The following is a 24,836-nucleotide window of genomic DNA, read 5'->3' on the forward strand; positions in this document are numbered from 1 at the left end:
AAGCTGGTTTACTTTGAAGCCATCTTGGTAAATTTCCCCAACAGTGTGAAGTTACAATTCCTCCAGGGTGATGCCAGGTTCTATTTACAATCTGCTTGGGTGGAGACACCATTGTCTTCAGAAACCTTGGTGTAGTTAAACTGATAGGTACTGTCATGACCTGAAGTTCACCATTAAAAGGGATCACCCAAGTAAAATCATGAAATTGTTGGTTATAAAAATGGTCGTTGGCACATCCTATGCAATATATCTAAATTAAATAACGGTATCAGGTAAAATTGTAGATGGGAATGAAGCTTGTGTATCATACATTATCATGTGTAATTAATAAATGATTTAATCCTCCTGAAAAAGAAATGTGACAGAGCAAGATTCTGTCTTAAAAAAAAAGGGTAGGGGGACATTTTAACACCCTAAGATTCTAAAGAAAACCAACTAGAGGACATACACTGCTCACAAACCCTGAACAAATTTGCTACATAGCTGGAATTCACAATACTGACAGAAGAGGGTGCCACTGCACTGAGAATCTTGAAAACTCGCAAGAACGCCACAAAAAAATGAAAAGAAGAAAACTCCATGTTTTAGAGGTTACTATAAAAAATCAGATCCAATATACTTTGAATAATTCAAATCTCCCCAAATAAAATAACTATGAATCAGGATAAAATTCTAAGGTGACACTTCAAATAGAATAAAATTTATTCAAATAAGCATTTGTGGATATGAAAAGCCAATTGAGTCAGATATCTAAAAAATAAGAACGAAAATGGGCAAAAACATAAGGAAATGAAAATACAGTTAATTAAAACTGGAAGAGAAATGAAATAAAGAAAGACAAAGTTATCTCCTAAAGAAAAAGAGAACCACGAAGTCACGAAAGCGAATAGACTCAGAGGAAAATATAATGACTAGCATTGAATAAAGGTAGAAAAACAACCTGGAGAATGAAAATGACATAAGGAAAAAAGAGGTCACAGAAAATTGGTGGAACTCAAAGTTAAGCAAAGGCACTATTCACAAAGTTGGAGTCCCAGGAAAAAAGTAATAAAACAATGGACTAAACTAATAGATAATATTTAAAAGTATGTTGCAAGAAATTTATGCTGAAATAAACGAGTCAACTATTTGGGAAAATTCTCCTGAAACAGTACACTTTAAGTCATAAGCTAGTAAAATCATTAGCCTTTATAGATTTTTGAACCAAACAACATTGACAAGAATGCACATCAAAATTTGCTATGGCTAAAAACAAATACATCAACGTAACTATGCATGTACTAGGATAAAAAAGGTGAAGAGTAAGTGACAATTGTGTAGTTAAGGGCACATGAAGTAAAATGGGACATTTAAAGATAAACTCTTCCTGGTCTTCAAGAGAAAAGATCACACAAAATGGCTTTTTTTTTTTTTTTGGAGACGGAATCTTGCTCTGTTGCCCAGGCTGGAGTGCAGTGGCACGATGATGGCTCACTGCAAGCTCCACCTCCCAGGTTCAGGTGATCCTCTCACCTCAGCCTCCTGAATAGCTGGAACTACAAGCATGCGCCACCACGCCTGGCTAATTTTTGTATTTTTTTAGAGACGGGGTTTCGCCATGTTGCCCAGGCTGGTCTTGTCTTGAACTCCTGGCCTGAAGCGATCCTCCTGCCTTTGCCTCCCAAAGTGCTGGGACCACAGGCGTGAGCCACTGCACTTGGCCAGTGAAAATGTTTTGAAATAGATAAAGGTGATGGTTGCATGAACCCAGTGAATGTGATCATTGCTGTTAAATTGTACATTTTTAAAGGGTTAATCTTGTTATATAAATTTTACCTCAAAAAGAAAAAAAGATGATCCAACAATAAAAATCCAAAGGTGAAATTGTGTAGACCAAGCAAACTGGGTGGAGAACCCTGAAAAAAGGGGTTAAAATGAGACAGAGCTTTATATTTAATAAAAATGTGTTCCCAAAAAGTTTGTTGTGAATTGAACTCTTAATTATTATATTTTCTCCTTTGACTTGTAGCAACTTTTTTTCTAGCTTGAGGTATGAGGACTCATAGAAATTATGTATCTTTAAGGTGTACAATGTATGCTTTAATATATGTATAAATTATGAAATCATTACTGACAAGCCAACTTTTAAAAGATATTTTTATTTCAGGTTGGCCCCCAATTGGTAGAAATTCACAAATCCGGTTTTAGGTCTCTCTGCCCCCCATTTCAGAATGGCACAGCAGAATTGCATTATTTTGAATACTGCAATGTATAATTTGTGATTATTCCAATTATTCCAATAAAGGTTGTTTTGCCTGAATAAACTACAGTGTACAACCATGTGTGGATAAATGCATAAGATACTTAAGAACAGAGGTGTTAATAAAAAAAGGAGTGCAGGCTGGGTGCGGTGGCTGACGCCTGTAATCCCAGCACCTTGGGAGGCCGAGGCAGGCAGATCACCTGAGGTTGGGAGTTCAAGACCAGCCTGACCAACGTGGAGAAACCCCGTCTCTACTAAAAATACAAAATTAGCCAGGCATGGTGGCACATGCCTGTAATCCCAGCTACTCGGGAGGCTGAGGCAGGAGAATCACTTGAACTGGGGAGGCAGAGTTTACAATGAGCCGGGATCGTGCCATTGCACTCCACTCTGGGCAACAAAAGCGAAATTCATTTTCAAAAAAAAAAAAAAAGAGTAAATTCTGACACATGCTACAATATGGATAAAACTCGAGGGCATTATGCTAAGTGAAACAAGCCAAACACAGAAAAGAAAAACAATATGTGATTCCAGACTACATGAGGTACCTAGAGTAGTCAGATTCACAGAGAAGGTGGAACAGTGGTTGCCAAGAGCTGGGTCAGAGGAGAATGGGCGGGTGTTGTGTAATGGGTACAGAGTTTCAGTTTCGGTGAGATGAAAAGGCTCAGGAGAGGGGTGGTGGTGACTGTTGCACAACAAAGTGAGTATAGTTAAAGGCACTGAATTATCTTAATAAGACAAATAAAAACCAGTCTTTGGAATACACTATTTTCATTTTTCCTTTACTTTATGCCAAGATGTGTAAGTTACAAAACAAAAATTCATCTTTATCTGTATTCAGTTCTTGCAGTAAGTATATGGCCTGTTGGAAGTCATACTCTTCCCAAACCATCAATCATTAAAATGTGCAGTTCTAAAAATATAGATCTAAAAATACCTTTTCCCGAATACTCATTTTTTTATTTATATTTTCACCTTCCGATTTCGTGCATCACATAGGATGCACATGGTTAAGAATGTGGGCTCTGGTGCTAGAAGGATTTATCACGAATGTCCCGGAGTAACTCTGGGGCTTTACCACTTGGCACTTAATCTCAGATTAAGGGAAACACTTGCCTCTCAAAAAAGCAGAAAGAGAAAAAAAAAAAGGATAAAAAGAAAGTGAGAGACAGAAAACGCGAGTTTCTGTCGTAACTGATTTTATCTAGACAATTAAAGAAAATGAAGGGAGAGAGAAATCAAGGAAGTTTCTAAATCCACATGCTTTATCTTTCCATTTATGCAAGCGATAATAAACTTATAAGTAACTCCTTCTGTATTCCTTACAACACTGACCTTTGAGTGGTCCCAATAGGATGCTGGACATGACTGCAGTTCAGCTGAATTTTTATTTTTATTTTTATTTTTTTAACAAGACTTGCTCTCCTTTCTGGTTTTTCCCCAGCCTCTTTATGCGTGCGCAGTAAAATAACACTTACCTACCGGCTTCCATTTACTTTCCTCCCTGCCCTGTGGGACCGGCTGGGCAAGAACCCCTGCCTCTCACGTCCACACACTGGAAGGTGCAGCGCACAGGGCTCACAGCTCCCGGGTGGCAGTGGGACTCATGCACAAGAAGGCCATCCCCGCGCTAAGCTGAGGCGTTTCTGGAAGGTACCCTCTGCCTAGGTGCCGGCAGTGGCCGCAGAATGCGCCCCGGGGGACAGAGCGCATCATCAAGGTGCTTTGGCCACATTGAGGCCTCCTTCTCTCCCTGGCCTCCGTTCCCACATGCCCTGACCCAGGGCGACCTTCGCTGGCGCCCGGTATTCACCTAAGGCGTTGGCGGTGCAGATTTCAGCAGGCGCGCCATCTCCGCTGTGTCCCCACTAGCCGCTGACCAGTGCCAGGGGTGCGGTGGAGGACAGGGTGACCCCGCAGGGGACGTGGTGAAGGCGGCTGATTTCATACTGCATACAACACACCCACTATACCTAAAGCGGAAATTAAAGCCAGGAGGCACCATCCTTTGTGGGCCCCTGAAAAGTACAAAACGAAGTTTGGAGACAGTTCAAAGGCGCTTGGGTTGACCAGTGGCAATTTTTGTTTTCCGACCCCCTGCACACGCGAAAGCGCTCGCGCTGCCATTGGCTGCGGCTGGGGGTGAGTCCGGAACCTGTGAGCCCCGGAACTTTAGGCTCTGAGCTCCAAGTTGCGCTAGGCGCATCCTTGCCATGCGGTTTCCTGGGGCTCTCTTGCCTTGCAGCTTGGTTCAGGAGTTGCAGACAGCCATGGCCCCGCGGGCCTGGCGCTGACAGACCCTGGAGTGGTGTGTGAGGGAGGTCGGCAAAGCCACCTGGTGGCCCGAGTGCATCGTCACATAAATGCGCAGATCCCGGGCTCAGGTGCGACTAGGGTCGCACGTGGACGCGGGTTGCAGATCCCTGGCAAATTGTGGAGCTGGGGAAAGGTAAGGGGAAATGTAAATCACTTTTCCCCACATTTCAGAGTTTATACTTTCCTAGGCTATTAAAATTTTAAAAATTGTTAAAATTTTTACAGTATGGTTCTCTCAGTTGAATGTTATTGAAATCAACTTAACCTCAGTTATTAACGCCTAGAAGCTCCCCTTGAGGCTTATTAGGGCCCCCATCCGCCTACACACAAACTGCGTTGGTTTCTCCTTCTGCCTGTGCTCCTAAAGCACTCAGTGTTTACCTGCCATCATACTTTATTGAAAGTACAAACTTGTCGCTTGTCTGTCTACCCCAACTAAGCTTCTTGAGAATTAAAACTTTCATGTCTCTTCCTAGCACAAGCGTTTTATGCGTATTTTGTTGAAGAACTTCAAATATAATCTATAAAATTATGATTCATTTATATTTCAAACTCCAACCTCTCCCTTAAGTTCCCGGCTCACAGTAACTACAGACTGAGCTTAGTTGGAATTCAGTAGCACACAACTGGGATATCCACACTGTACGGCTTTTACCAATTTTTTAAATTTTGATACTCCCAGCATCACAAATTCACTGTGTCCAAAATAGAGTAGAATGTTGTTTCTACCCACCTACGCTCTGCCATCCCCTGAAGTCCTTTCCCCATGCTCCACTACTCAAACCTTGCCCATCGCAGTAAATGGCAGTTCTGTCTTTCCAGTTGCTCACACATAAAACTAGGCTGCTATTTTGATGTCTTCATTTTTCTCTATTCTGTATTTAATTCCTTAGAAATCCTGTCAGTTCTACCTCCAAACTGTACTCAGCATATTCACTGCTCTAACTCCAGCTTAAATCACCATCATCCTTTGCCTGGAATGCTGCATTAACCTTCTAATGACTCTACTTTCCTCCTCCTCCTCCTTCCTCCCTTTCTTCTTCATTTGTGTAAATCATCATTTCATCCTTCTGCTTAAAATCTTCTCACGTTTTCTTATTACACTTAAAATAGCAAACTCTCACCCTTGAGCCCTGCAGAATTTGGCTGCCATCAGTCTCTCCAACTTCACCTTCTGCCTCCTTTATGCTACAGCCATGCTCACTTTTTTATTCCTCAAGCTTAATTGCATCTTAGAGAATTTGTTCTTGCTGTTTCTTCTGCCTGGAGTACATGTTTCCCAATCTTTAAAAGACTATCCTTATCTGTAGCTTTCATCTCAGATGTTACATCTAAGAGAGGCTTTCCTTGACCACTGTAGCCAAAGCAAATGTTGATCATTGAATGAATAAGGGAATGAATGAATGGAGTGGTATATAATGTAGCAGAGTTGATAATTTAAGGCTAATTCACTATATATCTCCAAGCAAATAGATTTGTAATGCTTTTCCTGCCAACAATCTCTACAGCTGATTCACAAATACTTGGTTGACAGGTTTTATATATCGGTGTGGCCCATCAGCTTATATATTGTTGGGGCCAGAATCTATACTTACGCTTCATTCAAATTTGATTTTGCAGAAGAGTTGGCATTTTTATTTTTCTTTTATTTAAGAGGGGTGTGAAATTATTACCTGCAAATCTAAATCCAATTTAATTCCTCCCAACAGGATTCAAGATGGATTGGCATCAAAGTTCACTTCTTTTAACACAAGTGATTTATGACTTTAATGAAATATTAGTGAATGGTAGGATCCGTGGAAGCCCTTTACAAAAACTTGTGATAGAAAGTTTTGATGAGGAGCAGACTTTGCAACAACTGGAATTGCAAAATGACCCAGATTTACAAAGCTTCCACAATGCAGTTAGTGAAACAAAGATGAAGATATCAGTCTTCTCCCAGAAAGTGAAGAAAAAGACTGTGAAGAGGATGGTTCAGAGACAGAGGCTGGTGGCCAGGAGGACCTAGAAGATTTAGAGGAGGAGGAGGAAGTGTCAGATATGGGTGGTCACTATCCTAAAGTGAGTGAGAGAGCTAAAAACTCAAGCAAATTCGGGGCCAGGTGCGGTGGCTCATACTTGTAATCCCAGCACTTTGGGAGGCCAAGGCAGGCAGATCACGAGGTCAGGAGATCGAGACCATCCTGGCTAACATGGTGAAACCCCATCTCTACTAAAAATACAAAAAACAAAATTAGCCAGGCGTGGTGGCAGGCACCTGTAGTCCTAGCTACTCAGGAGGCTGAGGAAGGAGAATGGCATGAACCCAGGAGGTGGAGCTTGCAGTGAGCTGAGATCGGGACACTGCACTCCAGCCTGGGCAACAGAGCAATACTCTGTCTCAAAAAAAAAACAACAAACAAACAAAAAAAAAAACTCAAGCAAGATCTGAGGAAAAGCCCAGTTCTCAGTGATGAGGATTCTGACCTTGACTTTGATATCAACAAATTGCAACAGCAGAGCAAGGTGCAAAGCAAAGGTCATGGAAAACCAAAAGAAAAGTCCGTGGTAGATGAGAAATTCTTCCAAATCTCTGAAATGGAGGCCTATTTAGAAAACAGAGAAAAAGAAGAGAAATGAAAAGATGATGATGATGAGGTGGAAGATACTGATTTTTTTGAAGATATTGATTCTGAAGAAGATGAAGGGGGACTGTTTGGGAGTAAAAAACTTCAGGTAAAGTTTTGAGAGAGGAGAGAGCAGTTTCCTCCTCCTCAAATTAGCTTTTGTTCTGTTTTTTCTAGGAGAGATGTAATTGTAGTTAGATTTAGAGCTAAGAAATATTGTGCTCTATCTTATCAGTTATAAATGAATCTGTACTTCCATTCAGTTTATGTTCCAGTTGTTCTTATAATAGTTTTATGGTAGTGCTTTTAGTTGCCAATTTCACCTAATAACTATTTTTGGCTTGTAGTGTTATTAAGTTAGAAAGTAATATAGACATACAGTATACACACAAATATATATGCATGTGTTAATGATGTATTTTTCTATTCCTAATTAATAGTTTTAAAAATCTTTTTATTTTAGTCAGATAAAAGTTCCAGAAATATGAAGTACAAAGATTTTTTTGATCCAGTTGAAAGTGATGAAGACATAGCAAGTGATCACGATGATGATCTGGTTCAAACAAGATGATGAAATTGCTGAAGAAGCAGCAGAAGAACTAAGCATTTCTGAAATGTGAGTATTTTGAGCCATCCTTTACATTGTGAGCTGGAATTGCCAATCATGTATTGGTACTTGTGGTTTTCCCATATGTTTGTTTTAAGAAGTTAGATTCTCTCCTATCAGATATTCTCAAGATAGCCAGAAGAAAGTCTGGATTTAAAGGGACATTAGAGATCATTTAATGAATAAAAATATTACTGGCAATAGCAATCAAACCTTTCTTACCAGGAACTTTGATTTGGTTTTGTGCCCCAAAAATCCTGTTATTTTTGTGAGAAAGGAGGTCTGTATTATAGATTGAAGAATAATTTATTTTCTATATATTGGATGCTTTTTGTTCTGTTTCTTACATAGCATGCCACTTAAATGATACCTTCTCTTCCTCAATACCTGAATTATTTTGGAATTTCTGAGTATTTGGTGGCATTAGGCATATAAAAGAAGAACTTTATTAAGGGAAAATATGTTTCCTTTTGTTTTTCTAATGGAAAGCAGTATATTTCTTTTTATAAGAGTTTTGGTAGTATAGGGAGGAAGACGATGACCTGGAAGAAAGTGAAGACAGTAAACAATGTAAAGAAAGCTTGAAAAGAGTGACCTTTGATTTGCCAGATGATGAGGCAACTGAAGATGCAGGTATTTTAAATGTAAAGAAAAATTCTGATGAAGTTAAATCCTCTTTTGAAAAAAGACAGGAAAAGATAATTAGGAATTTAAGGAATTTTTAATATGCTTGACATGATTGTGGAACTCACAGACTACTAACAAATCTTCCCTATTTTTCTTTTTTTTTGAGAAGGAGTCTTGCTCTGTCACCCAGGCTGGAGTGCAATGGCACAATCTTGGCTCACTGCAGCCTCCACCTCCTGGGTTCAACTGATTCTGCCTCAGCCTCCTGAGTTGCTGAGATCAGAGGTGCATGCCACCATGCCTGGCTAACTTTTGTATTTTTAGAAGACACGGGGTTTCACCATGTTGGCCAGGCTGGTCTCAAACTCCTGACCTCAGGTGATCCTCCTGTCTCGGCCTCCCGAAGTGCTGAGGTTACAGATGTGAGCCACTGTGCCCCAGCCTTCCCTGTTTTTCTTGTTGTAACTATTAACCATCGTTTGAAAACAAATATCTTGGCCAGGTATGGTGGCTTATGCCTGTAATCCTAGCACTTTGGTAGTCCAAAGCAGGAGTATCGCTTGAGCTCAGGAGTTCAAGACCAGCCTGGGCAACATAGTGAGACTTTGTCTCTACAAAAAATACAAAAATTAGTGGGACACGGTGGTGTATGCCTGTAGTCCAGCTACTCGGGTGGCTGAGGCGAGAGGCTCACTTGAGCCCAGGAGGTCGATGCTGCAGTGAGCAATGATCATATCACTGCTCTCCAGCCTGGGCGGTGGGGCAAGATCCTCTCTTCAAACAAACAAACAAACAGAAAACCGAAAATCTTGCTGCTACTCTCTAAAGCAAAAGCACACTATATAGAGATGCCATATGGAAAGCATGTGATTTGCAGAAATCAGTGCCTGCATTACCCAGCCTATAGCTTTCAACTTGGGGCCTGTGTGTAAAATGGTTGTTTCTTTTCTGTCTCCCTTATGTCTTTATATGTATAGCATGTCTCTCCTGATAAAGCTGTCCTGAGAGCCTCTTCTTGTAACTGTTTTGACTGCTCTGGAGGATACCGCCTATGTCTTTAAGGTGCTCCACAGATTTTGGTGAGTGCCAAAGCTGTAATTTTAATTAATACCATGACAAAGATATTTTCCAAAGTATGTCATGAGTTCAGACAAGTGAAATTTCATTTAATTTTAGTAGATGTAGTCTGGCTCCAATAATTGGGCTATATTATTTATCCAATCTTAAAATTTTATTATAACAAAAATGAGAATCATGCCAGGCACAGTAGCTCACACTTGTAATCCTGGCACTTTGGGAGGCTGAGGAGGGAGGATTGCTTGAGCCCAGGAGTTCAAGACCAGCCTGGGCAACATGGTGAAACCCCATCTCCACTAAAAATTTAAAAAATTAGCTGGGCATGGTAGCGTGAGCCTATAGTCTCTGCTACTCGAGAGCCTGATCGGGGATGATTGCTTGAGTCCTGGAGTCCAAGCCTGCAGTGAGCTACAATTGGACCATGGCACTCCAGCCTGGGCAACAGAGCTGGAGAATAGGCAAATAAAAGATACCAAGAATATCAAAAGAATTATTTTTAAAATCTGTGAATCTAAATTAAATTCACATTGTCAGATTGTCCCCAGAAGATGAATTCTAAAGGGGGAAAAAAAAACCCATAAAGTATCAATGAGTTAGTGTCCTCCCATCCTGCTCTTCCCACCCTCCCCCCACAAAAAAGAAAGAAAAGTTTGGTTTTGCTTTGAAATTATATCATACCTTCAAGTGAAGTTTTCAGTAAATCACAAATAATGTATTGCAATTTCCACATATAAAGAATAAAGCAGAACTTTCAAACTTTTTTCTTTTGAAACTGTTAGAACATGAAAACCCAAACCTGACAAAGGTAGCATTAAAACACACACACGCTCTCATTCATGACTAGTGAGGCAAACATAGCACAGTGGAAAAATTATGCCACACAACCACATGAACCTTATTCTCTTGAATCACTATTAGAAGATCTGGTATGATTCCTGGTTGCAAGATGTTAAGGAGAAAATGCATGGTTCTCTCCATATGTGTTAGAAAGACATTTGATAAAATTCAATATTTATTTCTAATTTTTTTTTTTTTACTCCTAGTGGATTATAAATACATCTAGCCAAAAGCTGCCATCATGCATGATAGATGAAATTCTACAAACATCCCTTTAAGATCAGGAATAAGACAAAATGTCCAGTATTACAGTTACCCCTGTTAATTAACACCAGCAGTTAATAACCATATAAGCCAGTGCAACTACAAAAGATAAAAGAGATTAGGAAAACTGCCGGGAGCAGTGGTTCACACCTGTAATCCCAGCACTTTGGGAGCTCAGGATCTCTCAGCACTTGAGCTCAGGAGTTTGAAACCAGTCTGGACAATGTGGTGAGACCTCATCTCTGCAAAAAAATACAAAATTAGGTGGGTGTGTTACACGTGCCTCTGGTCCCAGCTACTTGAGAGTCTGAGGTGAGAGGACTGCTTGAGCCTGGGAAACGGAGTTTGCAATGAGCTGAGATCATGCAACTATACTCCACCCTGGGCAACAGAGCGAGACTCTGTCTGAAAAGAAAAAAAAAAAAAAAAAGATTAGGTATACTAAAATGAAAACATTAGTGTTTGGAGAGAAAACTGAATGGATGAACTGAATTGATATTAGGAAAATAAGAGAATTCTGTAAGGTAGCTGAAAATGCTGGTATTTTATACACTGAAGTCATAATTGTTGTCTTTTAGAAGTTAGAGATAATAAGAATTTGAGTTTAGAGTCAAAAGGATCAGGCTCCATCAAATACTAATATCCTAATCAAAGAATTACTTGGCCAGGCATGGTGGCTCATGCCTGTAATCCCAGCACTTTAGAAGGCCGAGGCAGGCAGATCATGAGGTCAGGAAATCAAGACCATCCTGGCTAACATGGTGAAACCCCAACTCTACTGAAAATACAAAAAATTAGTCAGGCATGGTGGGGGGCACCTGTAGCCCCAGCTACTCCAGAGGCTGAGGCAGGAGAATGGTGTGAACCCGGGAGGCAGAGCTTGCACTGAGCTGAGATTGCAGCACTGCACTCCAGCCTGGGCAACAGAGCGAGAGACTCCATCTCAAAAAAAAAAAAAAAAAAGGAATTACTTAACTTTAGGATGCTCTAATAATCAAAATTGATAGTGGCTTCTGAATAGATAGATTACTTGAATAGAATAGAGCCCAGAAATAAACCCAAATGCTTCTGGGGGAGTTTAGTATATTATAAGCATGACATTTTAAATCAATGAGGAAAAGAAATCATTTACAGCTCACCTCACCATCGGCAGCAGGAATAGGAAGTCATTGGAAGAATAAAAAGAGGGTAAGAACAGAACAGAATTATAGAACAGTGCATTTCTTGCTTCCCCACTTTTCAAAGTATTTTTTGTTTTTACACAAGTATAGGTGTAATTTTATTTTCTAAATGTATACTAATTCTTTTGTCTCTTTCTTAGATGAATGAAAAAAATTACATCTTTAGAAAAAGAGTTGTTAGAAAAAAGCCTTGGCAGTGTCAGGGGGAAGTGACAGCACAGAAGAGACCAGAGAAGAGCCTCCTGGAGGAGACCCTGCACTTTGACCATGCTGTCCGGATGGGTGCGGTGCCCTCTTCTGCAAAGTGTTCACTTCTATGCTTTTTCTGTGGTTCCACTTCACAGAAAGTTTTGGGTGATGTTTCTTTTCCCTCAACTTTTTATTTTAAAAACTTGCAAACACTGAAAAGTTGAGAAAATCATACAGTGAGCATCTATATGCTATTCAGCTGGATTCACTTGTTAATGTTTTGTCGTATTTGTTTTCTCTCTTCCACGTATGGAAGATTGTATATGTGCCCTTTTTCCCCCTGAATCATTTCAAAGTAAGTTGCCAGTATCAGAGCATTTCACTGTTAAGTATTTTTGCAGATATCTTCTAAGAACCATTACATTCTGCTATATAATCACAATACCATTAATCCACCCCAAAAAATTAACATCAATACACTAATGATACCTACTGTATAGATTATAATCAGCTTTCTTGTAGTAATCTGTTTAGAAGGCTTGCATCCTGTCATTCTCCACTGATTAAATTTTGAACTCTAACTTGAAACCCTGATCATCTCATTGCCTTCTTTCTTATACCCATTAAGTCAAAATGAGCTCTCATTTTATTTCAAAGGAAAAGAGAATGGAAAAGAGGGGAAGAGTCCCTAGGTACCTTGGATAAAGTATGAGCACTTACTACCATATGTATTCTAGTTCTGTAGTTTTCAAATTTCAGGGAGCATCTCAAGGCTTATTAAAGCACAGATAGCTATCCCTCTTCCCCACTTTCTGATTCAGGAGGTGTGGGCCTGGCCTAGGAATTTGCATGTCTAACAAGTTCCCACGTGTTGCCGATACTGAGGGTCTAAGGACTACAATGCGAGAATCAGTGGTTTAGTGGATATCTACCTAATGAATACATGTTGTATTTTCTTTAGCACCTGTGATTACAGAGGAAACACCTTTCAACTGGAAGATATCACTAAACAGAGGATAAGAGATCAGGTCAGCAAGAATTAAATTTAACTTAATTGAAATGTCACTGAAATGTTTAGAAATAATATGACAGGCCAGGCACAGTGGCTCATGCCTGTAATCCCAGCACTTTGGGAGTTCAAGGCAGACAGATCACTTGAGGTCAGGAGTTCGAGACAAGACTTTCCAAGGTGGTGAAACTTCCTCTCTACTAAATACACAAAAATTAGCTGGGCATGGTGGTGCATGCCTGTAGTCCCAGCTACTCGGGAGGCTGAGGCAGGGGAATTGCTTGAACTCGGGAGATGGAGGTTGCAGTAGGCTGAAATGTGCCACTGCACTCCAGCCTGGGTAACAGAGTGAGACTCCATCTCAACATAAATAAATAAATAAATAAATATAAAAAATAAAGGGAAGATCGGGCAGCTTTGTGTACTGCACATTCCAAAAATGGGCTGATTTCCCTCAAGAGGCAGGAATTTAAGCTCTTTAGCCTACATGGGATACATACAGGAGAAAAAAGAAGAAAAAGAAAAGAAATGTAAATATAAATAAATGAAAATAATACTTCTCCCTGATTGTAAAGGAAATCACATTGTTTTTGTAATAATTTGGATGACAAAATATAAAGAAAAATCTTTAATTTTGCCACTGAAAACATTCTGGTTTGTTGCTTTTTACACTTTTTATGCACATAAACATTTTAAAAAGTAGAATCATAATATATGGTCTTTTGTCACTTGCTATATTTTAAGCATGTTTCTATGGCAGAAATATATCCTGGCATCATCTTTTTTAATCGCTGGATGTATATTAAGTGAATCGTTGCCACCCAGAGGTGAATTTCCTTGTATATACATTTTAATGGACTCGAGTGAGGATTTTTGCACTGAATTCATAGAAGTAGAATTCCTAGAGGAAAATAATATAAAACTGTTTCAGGATTTTTAAAAGAAATGTTCCAATTATCCTGTAGGAAAATTGGTTCAGTTTACACTCCCACCAACAGGGACAGAGCTCCAGGTTCCCCCTTCCATTTGTCACCTTTGCTGGTCTTTAAGCAGAAAATCTCATTGTTTTCATTATATTTCTTTGATTTCTAGTGCTTTTGAATCTTTTTCATTTGCTCATTGGCCATTTTTATTCTTGTGGGAAGTGCCATTTTCTCCATTGCCCGTTTTCTGCTGGAAATCATTAATTTTTTTTTGAGTAATTTTAAAGATTTCTTTATAGGCTAAGGATACAAACCTTTTATCTGTCATTGAGGTTACAAAAGACATTCTCCCAATAAGTAATTTGTCATTTCACTTTATTTATTCATTTTTTGCTAGCAAAGCACCAAAGTCAAATTTCACTTAATTTTTATCCTGCTGAATGAACACATTTTAACTTAGTGATTTTAGTGGAAACAGGAACAGGACAGAATGTAATACCTAGATCTCGCTCTATCACCCCAGCTGGAGTGCAGTGGCATGATCATAGCTACCGCAGCCACAAACTCCTGGGCTCAAGCAATTTTCCCACCTCGGCCTCCCAAGTAGCTCTAGGACTACAGGTGTGTGCCACCAAGCCCAGCTAATTTTTAAATTTCCTTTGAAGAGATGTGAATTCACTATACTGCCCAGACTGGTCTTGAACTTGTGACTTACCCCACCTTGGCTTGCCAATATGCTGGGAGTACAGGTGTGAACTACTGCTCCTGGCCAAGAGCTTACTTTGTTTCCTAGCGAGGTTCTTGGTATCTTTTTATATTTGAGGCTTTCGTGCTAGTGCTGAAGTATTACACTCACCATCTGAGGCTTACAGGACTTTTATTTTAATATTGAACAGAGGGAACTGTTTAGTTTTGCATCTTTGCAGGTATACAAAATGTGCCTACCAGGACTCTGCTTTATATCCATTGAAAAGCAAGGAGTAATACAGTAAAAGTTTGCCTGTCTAGAGGCTTTGGAAGAATGGAGTATTCTGGCTTAATTCTATTAACTTGGAAGGATGAAGGTGAAAAAAATTCAAAACTTTAACTTCCTGTTGAATGCAATTTGAAAATATAGCCAATGAGTCCACTTTTCTTCTCTAGTAAGTTTGGACATTCAGATCTACTTGGTCTTTTATCAAAGAACTCTCAGTGCACCTGAGTCTTACATTGTGAAGATCCTTTTCTAAAACATTAGATGTAAGAGGATAGAAATGATACCCGGGAGGGGGAGCTTGCAGTGAGCCGAGATCGCGCCACTGCACTCCAGCCTGGGCGACAAAGCGAGACTCCGTCTCAAAAAAAATAAAAATAAAAAATACAAAAAAAAAAAAAAAGAAATAATATTGGATGAGATCAGGCTGGATGAGAACTGATACCTGTAAATATACTTTTTAGACAAAGTCTCTGATTGCCACTCACTTTCTTATTGAACTTATAAAAATAAAACACACTGGCTGGAGGGTGGAAGTTGGAAGGAGATTTATGTCTTTTAATTGCATGTCATTGTTTCATATTGAGACAGAACATATAGTATCCCTGTCTTTGGACTTACAGAAGGAAACACATTTTTCTATCTGCTGTATGGCAGAGGTTCCTGAACACCTGGATGGCTTATTGCAGCATGGATTACTGGGCCCTACTCCAGAGTTTCTGATTTATCAGGCCTAGGGTGGGGCCTGAGAATTTACATTTATATGAAGTTCCCAGGTGCTGCTGGTCCAGAGACTATATGTTTGAGAACCACTCTTGTATACGAACCATAAATTGTAGAACTCTAGAAAAAAGCTTAGTTTGGTCTGGGATAAGAAGCACATAGGTGATGGAGCAAATCATGAAAACGTCAACCCTTGATCCCAATCTAATGTGGAATTCAGGTAACAAGAAATACACAGTGACATAACACAGTTCTTGGTTTTCATGATTGCAAGTCACAGCCAAGTATTGAGTGAGAAATTCCGTTTCATTTGCAGGGCTTGGAGAGGCCAGGCAATTCTAGAAAAATAGGATTTAGTGATTAACCTCATGAGAGTAGGAGTTATTTGTGTCCTTTTTCTCTTCCCCATCACTTAGCATTTATCCTTACTTTAGAAGTGTCCTGTATTTGTTTTAAACTTGTAAAGAACTTTGAGTGCTTATTAAATGAAAAGCTGTGTGTGTGTGTGTGTGTGTACATATTTAGAGATAGTCTCATTCTGTAACCCAGGCTGAAATGCAGTGGCATGATTTTGGCTCACTGCAACCTCCACCTCCCCGGTTCAAGGGATTCTCCTTCCTCAGCCTCCCAAGTAGCTGGGATTACAGGCACTTGCCACCATGCCCAGCTAGTTTTGTATTTTTCGTAGAGACAGGGTTTCATCACGTTGATCAGGCTGGTCTTGAACTCCTGAACTCAGGTGATCCACCCGCCCCAGCCTCCCAAAGTGCTGGGATCACAGGCATGAGCCACTGGGCCTGGCTCAAAAGCTTTGTGTTTCAAAAGATATTAGACATGTTTCTTGTTTTTTTCTTTTTTTAAAAAAAATCCTTACCAATAATATAGGAGAATAACAGAAAGTTTTTCCAAAAAAGAAATCATTGTGATTATTTTATCTTATTGGAATTTTGGATAATAAAGTCTGCTTTATCAATCATCAAGCACACTATAAAATTTCCATTTTAATAGGATTTGTACCTCAATTGAGGTAATAAAATTTTAAAGTTTTTAAAGTGAAAGCCAGCCCTGCCCCTCTCCTGGAGTGGGCGGGGACAGCGGTTGCATGAGTGGCTTTCCTTGTGACACCACAAGTCCTTCGTGTGGTGATGACAGGCTGCTGTCTGGCCACGCCTCCTTTCCCTTTCATCTTTGTCACTGATCAATGGGCTTGAAGCATTAAGGCCATGCCCCTATTCTGCATTCTATTTCGTCCCTGGTTACACCTCCTCTGGCTCAGTCACACAGCTACATGTAGGTGACTGGAAGTGTATAGTTGTCCTCCCCTGGATTGTGCTGATGTGGCCCCAACCCCACCTCCCTACCCATCCCATGGTGTCTGAAGAAACCCAACAGAACAAATTGGCCGAGGCCAAGGAAAAGGTAAAACACATCAGGTTGCAGCACCCCAACCCAGCCCCAGGCCCCCTCTGACAGTTAAACTGCTACCAGAGTCTGTGCCGCTCCTGAGGCACAACAGGCTGGGCCCCCCCTGCCCTGAGTGCCTCTGGGCTCCCCACACCAAAATCTCATCAGCCAGCCCAAACCCCTCATGAGTCCTGCCCCTGCCCTCTCCAGTCACCCCAGGGCAACTTTGAGCTGGTGACTCCGGGGGCTTCCCACTCCAAACTCTGCCCTTACCTCCTGCTACCCCAAACCCGACCTCCCTAGGCTCTTTGGGCTTAAGTCTCCAAGGACCTGAGTGCCCCAGAACCTGCCCTCACCAGTTGCCCCAGGGTCACTTTGGGCAGATGACTCCTGGGGCTCCCTGCTCCATACTTGGCTCTCACCTCCCGCCACCCAAAGCCTGACCTCCCTGGGCTCTTTGGGCTCATATCTCCAAGGACCTGTGTCCCAATCCTGGGACCCCCTCCCTAATCTCAAAGTGGCAACTTGGGCATTGCACTCATGTGTCCCCCCCACCACTCCACCGAGGAGTGGAATATAGTTATGTCACAGTCCCTCTATGAACTGTCATTACTGCCATGAGACCGGCCGTTGGTCTTAGGACCCAGTCCCCTAAGCGTTCTTGCCCATTTCTGTTTCCTCTGGTTATACCACAGATTTCCAGCTGGAAGGGGAATGGGGACCATGGGACCTAGGAGAGAGAGGTTTCAGGCTGCCTTACTTCCTTACCACAGACGTTGACAGTGTGAAAAGCCTACACTCCCGCCATGAGCTCAACACGTTGACAGTGTCTCTGGGTGGCAATGGGAGAATGGGTATGGTTTGGTTTTCTCCCAGGTTTCTACTCTCCAGAGAGACTTTGTTTCCGAGTCCTCCACCTCAGATTTGAATTCTCCATTGTTCTGGGACCAGAGTGCCCCTCAGTCACTGGTTTCTGGAGTGAGATCTGCTTATCTTCTGTGGAACAGATCTTGGGAAACTGAACTTGACAGCTTGAATCTTCCTCATCTCATCTCAACCTGGGGTACTTTGAGAGCCACAGGATAAATATGCGGCATCTTTCTGAAGCATCAGTTTCCCTTGATTCTATTGAGAGACAAAACATTAATGTACTCAGGGATGACAGTCACACAGATATATAAGAGAATACAAGACTTTTCTCTGAAATGAGGGTTGGGTTGTCCTCTTTCTGATAAATTCCCAGATGTAACAGAAAGGCTGCCTTCTGCCATGAGGATACATTGATGTAAAAGTTTGAGAGGTACTGGTGCACTTCTTCATACTAACAGACGTGTGAGGGTGTATGACTCTAAACCACATAGTGTACAGTTCCTGCCTACTTAATATTTGCTTTTCTACCTCTGCCTCTGGTTTTGGTCCCTGGCAGCTGCTGAGTGGTGGCAAAATCCCAGAGCCCAGAGTCAGAAGACTGAGTTCAAGTTCCATTATTGCTTTTTTTCAGCCATGCTATCAATCCCTCTCAGTCACTAAGTGATTGTGACAACATTTCCTACAGTTAGTGGCATAAAATCAGATGGTCCATAATAGTATTTTGTATAAACCATAAAGCAGGATGTGACTGTAGGAGCTTGTAGTTCTCATGAGTATCACTGCTCTTCCTTTCCACAGTTGAGAGAATATCATCCCCAGACCAGCCCTAGTGTTGGTACAGGAGCAACTGATGCCAAAAAGAAGAAAATAAATCATGGGACTAACCCCGAGACAACCACTTCTGGTGGTTGCCACTCACCTGAAGATGTGAGTGTTGGCTGGCCAGGCTCCTGGGGACAGAGGGCCCAAGGGGTGGTGGAGGGTAATTGTTAAGATTGTGGAAGAACTGCCAGGTACTGGTTAAGAATTCTGGGTTTGAATCCTACCTCTCCATCTGCTAGGGATTTGATTTAGGGCAAATTGCTTGAGCTCTTTGGGCCTCTCTCTTCACACCTGTAAAATAGGAGTGGTATTGTTTTACTTACATTTGTGAAGTTTAAATGAGATTTGTCATTGTTGTTTTTATGTTAATCCCTAGTCCAGCGCTTGCTGTAAACTCTCCTTCTTGGGCTTGCCTTTCCTGAGGTAGAGTTAGAGAGTGTCAGAGGTTTCTGTTAGCTCTGAGAGTCCGAGAGTTAAAGGTCCACTAGAATGGAAACCTCGGGGCCAAGGACTCCTGTCTGCCTTTTCTGACCTCTATCCCCACTGTGAAAAACCGACCCTGGCCCGTATGTGCTCAGTCAATGTTTGTTGAATGAATGCACCTTTCTAAATCACAAGCTGGCAGAAGGGTGGGCTTTTCTCACACTCCATCTCTGAAGGTTTCTGTTACTGTCTTTTCCAGAGAATCTAGTTTCAGACTTTCATTTCTGTGGCTGTGGGCAAAAACAAACAAAGACCCAAATCCTTTTTCTTTGGGAGTTGAGGAGACTTGACCAGTTCATGTTCCCATTGGGTCTGAGAACTTTGCCTTTAAAATCCATTCCTGGCCCCTGCCTACCACTTCCTGGCCTGGGGAATAGAGTCCAAGGGGCCACCCTCAGTCACCTTCCTTTGATTCTCCCCACAGAAACAACAGAACCGAGCTCAGCTGGAAGAAGTAACGTGATTTCTTTGTTTGCTCATGACACGGCTGCTGGGTTTGGGGGGCACTCAGATGTAGAGGTCCCAGTCTCATCTCCCCCACTCCCAGCCTGGGGAAGAAGGCTCACCCCCCAGATTCCACCCCATCCCCACAGTGTCCCTGATAACCTGATCCCATGTGTAAGCCTTTCCTGGGGCAGTTCTCTTGCCATTCTGGGGTCATGTCTCTTGCTGAGCCATCTCTGCCTCCCTAGAAAGAGCTCTGTCTTCGTCTTTCCATAGGAAAAGAAGGCAAGCCACCAACATCAGGAAGCTCTAAGGAGGGAGCTAGAGGTGAGTGGAGGGTGTGAAGTTCTCTACTGTCCTCTGGATAATGTTTCTTTGCTTCTCTTTCAGCACTTGCTTGTCTTTTCTCCCAAAGGCCCAGGTTCATACCATAGGAATCCTTACATGTCAGAAAACTGAGCTTCAGATGTCACTCTATTAGAGCCAGCATGCTGCCAAGCAATTGGCAGGTGAGAATCTGGTGCCCATCATCCTTCAACCTGGTGCTTTGACAGGCCTTTAGCAGGAGTCCTTTAGGCTGCATCTGAATGTTTCTCATTCCAGGAGAGTTCAGGGATCTGGCCAACCACCTGCATGATTCATGGAAGTTTGCAGGAGAGTTAGAGCGGGTTCTCTCTGCTGTCACCACACAGAAGAAGAAAGTGGACCAGGTGAGTCCAACCACTTGCCCCATCCCCTGGGAGCCCAGCTTCACAGATGGAGGAGTGAGCCTAATGGTCCCTTCTGTAGGATGGAGTGTCCTGCCCAGAAGGCAGCATGGACATTTCTTGCTACTTTTGTGTGTGGTTTTTAGAGGCCGACTGGGGCTGAGTCGGCTGCTGTGGGTGAGTTTGGGGGCACTGTGGGGAGTGAGCATTGGACATAGAGCTCGGAGGTCAAGTGCCCACCCTGCCCATACTTGGCTGTGGCCTTGGCCAAGTCCTAAGTGGCAGTTAGGGTACTTGTATCATAAAGGTACAGAAGAGTATCTTGAGTATGTTATTATTTGTGTTGAGAGAGGGAATATGTATATGTGTGTGTGTGTTTGTGTACGTATTATGGGAATATACATAAAACGTGTTTGTAAGGATTCATAAAAAACTCAGGAGAGAGGAACAGTGTGGGGGGTAGATATTTCCCTTCTGTACTTTTTGAGTTTTGGACTAGGAGAACATCTCATCCTTTCAAAAAGTCAATAAAAGATTAATTTCCCCCATCTTATCTGTGCCCCTACCCCCAGCAAAAGGATGGGCTTAGAGAATCAGATATACCTGGGTGTTGAAATCCCTGCTCTAAGTGATCTTAGGCAAGCACTTAACCTTTAATAGCCCATGTTTTTCATCTACACAATAGAGGTAATAATGGTAACCATCTCCTATGGAGGTTGTGAGGATTAAATGGGATTGTTAGCATTGTGCCTGGTGAAGCACTCAATAAAGGTTCCAACAGTGGTAGTAATAACAGTAGTAACAATAGCAATATTATCTGATCTCTGTGGGCCGCTGTTAGCCAGCTATCAATTCAACCTCTTTCCCTGTCCCTTCCACCTTTACTGAGTTCTTTAAAAACAAATGAGGGCCGGGTGCTCTGGCTCACACCTGTAATGACCACATTTTGGGAGGCCAAGGCAGGCAGATCACCTGAGGTTGGGAGTCCAAGACTATACTGACCAACATGGAGAAACCCCATCTCTACTAAAAATACAAAATTAGCCAGGTGTGGTGGCACATGCCTGTAATCCCAGCTACTCGGGAGGCTGAGGCAAGAGAATCACTTGAATCCAGGAAGCAGAGGTTGTGGTGAGCCGAGATTGTGCCATTGCACTCCAGCCAGGGCAACAAGAGCGAAACTGTCCTCCCCCAGAAAGAAAGAAAGAAAGAAAGAGAGAGAGAGAGAGAGAGAGAGGGACGGAGGGAGGGAGGGAGGGAGGAAGGAAGGGAAGGGAAGGGAAGAAAAGAAAGAAAGAAAGAAAAAAGAAAGAAAGAAAGAAAGAAAGAAAGAAAGAAAGAGAAAGAAAGAAAGGCAAAGAAAGACAAACAAATTAGACCATGGGCTTGGAAATGCCTTGAGAACATGTCAGGTGTTATTGAGAGTGAGGAAGTGTTACTGTGGAGTAGTCACTGTAGCTGTTGTTCCTGGTTGGCCAGCTGCTCCTCTGCCTGCTGTATCCTGACTTAACCTTTCTCTGTTTGCAGTACATCGAGGCGTTAACAAAGGAGAGGGACACCCTGAGTCTGGAGCTGTATAGGAACACGTAGGTTGGGGGAAGGTGGGGTGGGAGGTCTGGGGGCCCTTAGCATGGGTGGTGTGCTGGGAGGTGGGGGGTACAGGTGAGCATGGGGAGAGGCTCCTACAGGTTTTCATGTGTGCACAGGGGAGCTCTAGTGCTGGCTGTGCTGCTGACTTATGTGGTAGCCTAAGCAACTCAGGTCTTCTCTCTGGCCTGCCACCTGTGACTTTTAATTCCTGGGGTCCCTTCCAATGCTACGGTTCTGTGGTTGGGGGTTGAAAGTAGAGGGTTGATCACCAAAGCAGTCCTCTCTGTTCTTCATTCATTCCTTTCTCTACTGCTTCTGGCCATAGCATAACCAATGAGGAGCTGAAGGAGAAAAATGTCAAACTACAAGAAAAACTTCAACTCATAGAATCTGAAAAGTCTGAGATCCAGCTCAATGTAAAGGAGCTAAAAAGGAAGCTGAAGAGGCCCAAGCTCCTGCTGCCACAGGCAAGCAGCTGCAGCCCTGGGGGTTGTGGAAGCCCCATCCAGCTGGGGCCTTGGTCTAGGGATCATGCAGGGTATGGGGAGGCTCCAGCCAAGAGCTGGAAAATTTGGGTCCTTTTTCTGGTCCTGCCATAGGATCCTATAGAGTGTGCTAAAAATCTACAAATTGGGGCCCTGCCTGGGGAATCAGAATCTCAGAGTTAGGGCTTAAAAACTATTTTTTAAAGGATCATAGAAGAAAAGCATTATTTTATAGATTACATTTATATGGCTAGCTCATCAGTCTGTTTCCTTCTGAGGTTCAAACCAACACTTTCACTATTCCAGCAGCAGCTGCAGGCAGAGGCTGACCACCTGGGTAAGGAGCTGCAGAGTGTGTCAGCAAAGCTCCAAACCCAGGTGAAAGAGAATGAGTTGTGGAACCGTCTGAACCAGCAACAGGAGGAGAAGATGTGGAGGCAGGAGGAGAAGATGCGCGAGTGGGAGGAGAAGATGCGGGAGCAGGAGGAGAAGATGCGGGAGAAGGAGAAAAAGATAAGGGAGAAGGAGGAGAAGATGCGGGAGCAGGAGAAGATGTGGAGGCAGGAGGAGAAGATGTGCGAGTGGGAGGAGAAGATGTGGGAGCAGGAGGAGAAGATGCGGGAGAAGGAGAAAAAGATATGAGAGAAGGAGGAGACAATGCGGGAGCAGGAGGACATGATGCGGAGGCAGGAGGACATGATGCGGAGGCAGGAGGACATGATGCGAGAGAAGGAGGAGAAGATACGGGAACAGGAGGAGAAGATGCGGGAGCAGGAGGAGAAGATGCGGGAGCAGGAGGAGAAGATGCGGAAGCAGGAGGAGAAGATGCGGAAGCAGGAGGAGAAGATGCAGAGGCAGGAGGAGAAGATGCGGAGGCAGGAGGAGAAGATGCGGAGGCAGGAGGAGAAGATGCGGAGGCAGGAGGAGAAGATGTGGAGGCAGGAGGAGAAGATGTGGGAGCAGGAAGTGAGGCTGCAGCAGCAGGAGGAGAAGATGCAGGGGCAGGAAGTGAGGCTGTAGGAGCTGGAGGAGAGGCTGGAGAAGCTGGGGCGGATGGCTGAGCTCTGGGGGAGCAGGCAGAGGTACGTGGAAACCCTGGAGATCATACAGAACAACCTCACCATAATTTAGCAGATGGTGGTTGGCTCCCTTTGCTTTTCCACCAGTCTGTGGCCTACAGTTTAAATGGTGGGAAGAAGGGTGTGAGAGTTGAGGCTGCAGAGGGAGGCATGGGCTTCTAGGCAAGAGAGGCAGTCATTTAGGCCTGGAGGAAGGGGCCAGGGGCCAGGGGTCTGGGCAGGCGACAGATCCCTGCAGTGCCATCGCTACCCTGTTTATGGGCCCAGAATCTGGAAGCCAGCCACTACCTACCCTGATGCCTATCCTGCAGGTGGAGCTGAAGAGCCAAGAGGCTCAGAGTCTGCAGCAGCAGTGAGACCATTACCTGGGTCACCTGCAGCAGTACGTGGCCACCTATCAGCAGCTGGCCTCTGAGAAGGAGGCACTGCCCAGCTGCAGCAGCAGGAAGCTCAGGGCAAAGTGGTGGCCGAGAGGGCCCTTCAATAGTTGCAGGAGACCCGGTTGAGGGAGTTGATGAGGGCGGGGCCCCAAGTGAGATGATCTGGCAACCTCCGTGCCTTCTCACTCTCTTTCCTGGCCCCTTAGGAGCACCTGGAAGCTGCCATCCAGCAGAACGAGCAGCTATATGCCCAGCTAAGCCTCATGGCTCTCCCTGGGAAAAGTATGGGAGACTGCTCAGAGGAAGAGGAGAGAGCCTCAGGAAAAAGGGGGGACTGTTAGCAGCATAGGAGTGAGGATTTGGAAGAGAATTTTAGAACAGCAGTTCATTATGCTGACCAGGTATACACACTAAGTTCGGCATAGATACGGTGACCTCCTGGGAGTGAGGGACCACCAGGGTTGCCTATGAATGGGTGAACTGGCCCAGGTCAGAAATGGAGCATGTCAGAACTCCCATGTTGATTGGTAGTGGGACTGCACCTGAGCAACATAGGGAGACATTGGCTTTTCAAAAAAGTAAAATAAAAATAAAGAAGAGCTGCTCATTTCCCTCTTGGGAGGGGCTGGCCCAGGGTTACACAGTGAGGGTGGGGGCAGAGGTGGGCCCACTGTTACCTCCCTTGTTGGGTTGTCTAAGGACCCCTCTGGCCACCCCCGACAGGGGATGGACTGGACAGGGTAGAGGAGGAGGAGGCACCTCGGCCCATGTCAACCATCCCTGAGGAACTGGAGAGCCGGGAGGCCATGGTGAGCCTTACTCTTCTTGCCCCACCTTTGCTGCCTCTCTTGGTGGTCCCTCCCAGACCCCCTTATGCTCTTGGTTTCCAGCCTTCTGATTTCTCTGGACCCCCTAAGATGGGCAAGGTCTCTGTGGGGGTGGTTGTGGAGGTGGGCGTGGACATGGGCGTGGCAACTGAGCACCTTTTCCTCCAG

At 43.3% G+C, this 24,836-nt stretch overlaps 1 pseudogene; it reads left to right on the top strand.

Moving 5' to 3' along the window:
* The first annotated feature begins 3,933 nt into the window (after nt 1-3,933).
* On the top strand, nt 3,934-24,182 carry LOC129014574 (golgin subfamily A member 6-like protein 26; annotated as a pseudogene).
* Nucleotides 24,183-24,836: the final 654 nt, after the last annotated feature.

Source organism: Pongo pygmaeus, chromosome 16 (assembly GCF_028885625.2).
Source record: "Pongo pygmaeus isolate AG05252 chromosome 16, NHGRI_mPonPyg2-v2.0_pri, whole genome shotgun sequence".
NCBI lineage: Eukaryota > Metazoa > Chordata > Mammalia > Primates > Hominidae > Pongo > Pongo pygmaeus.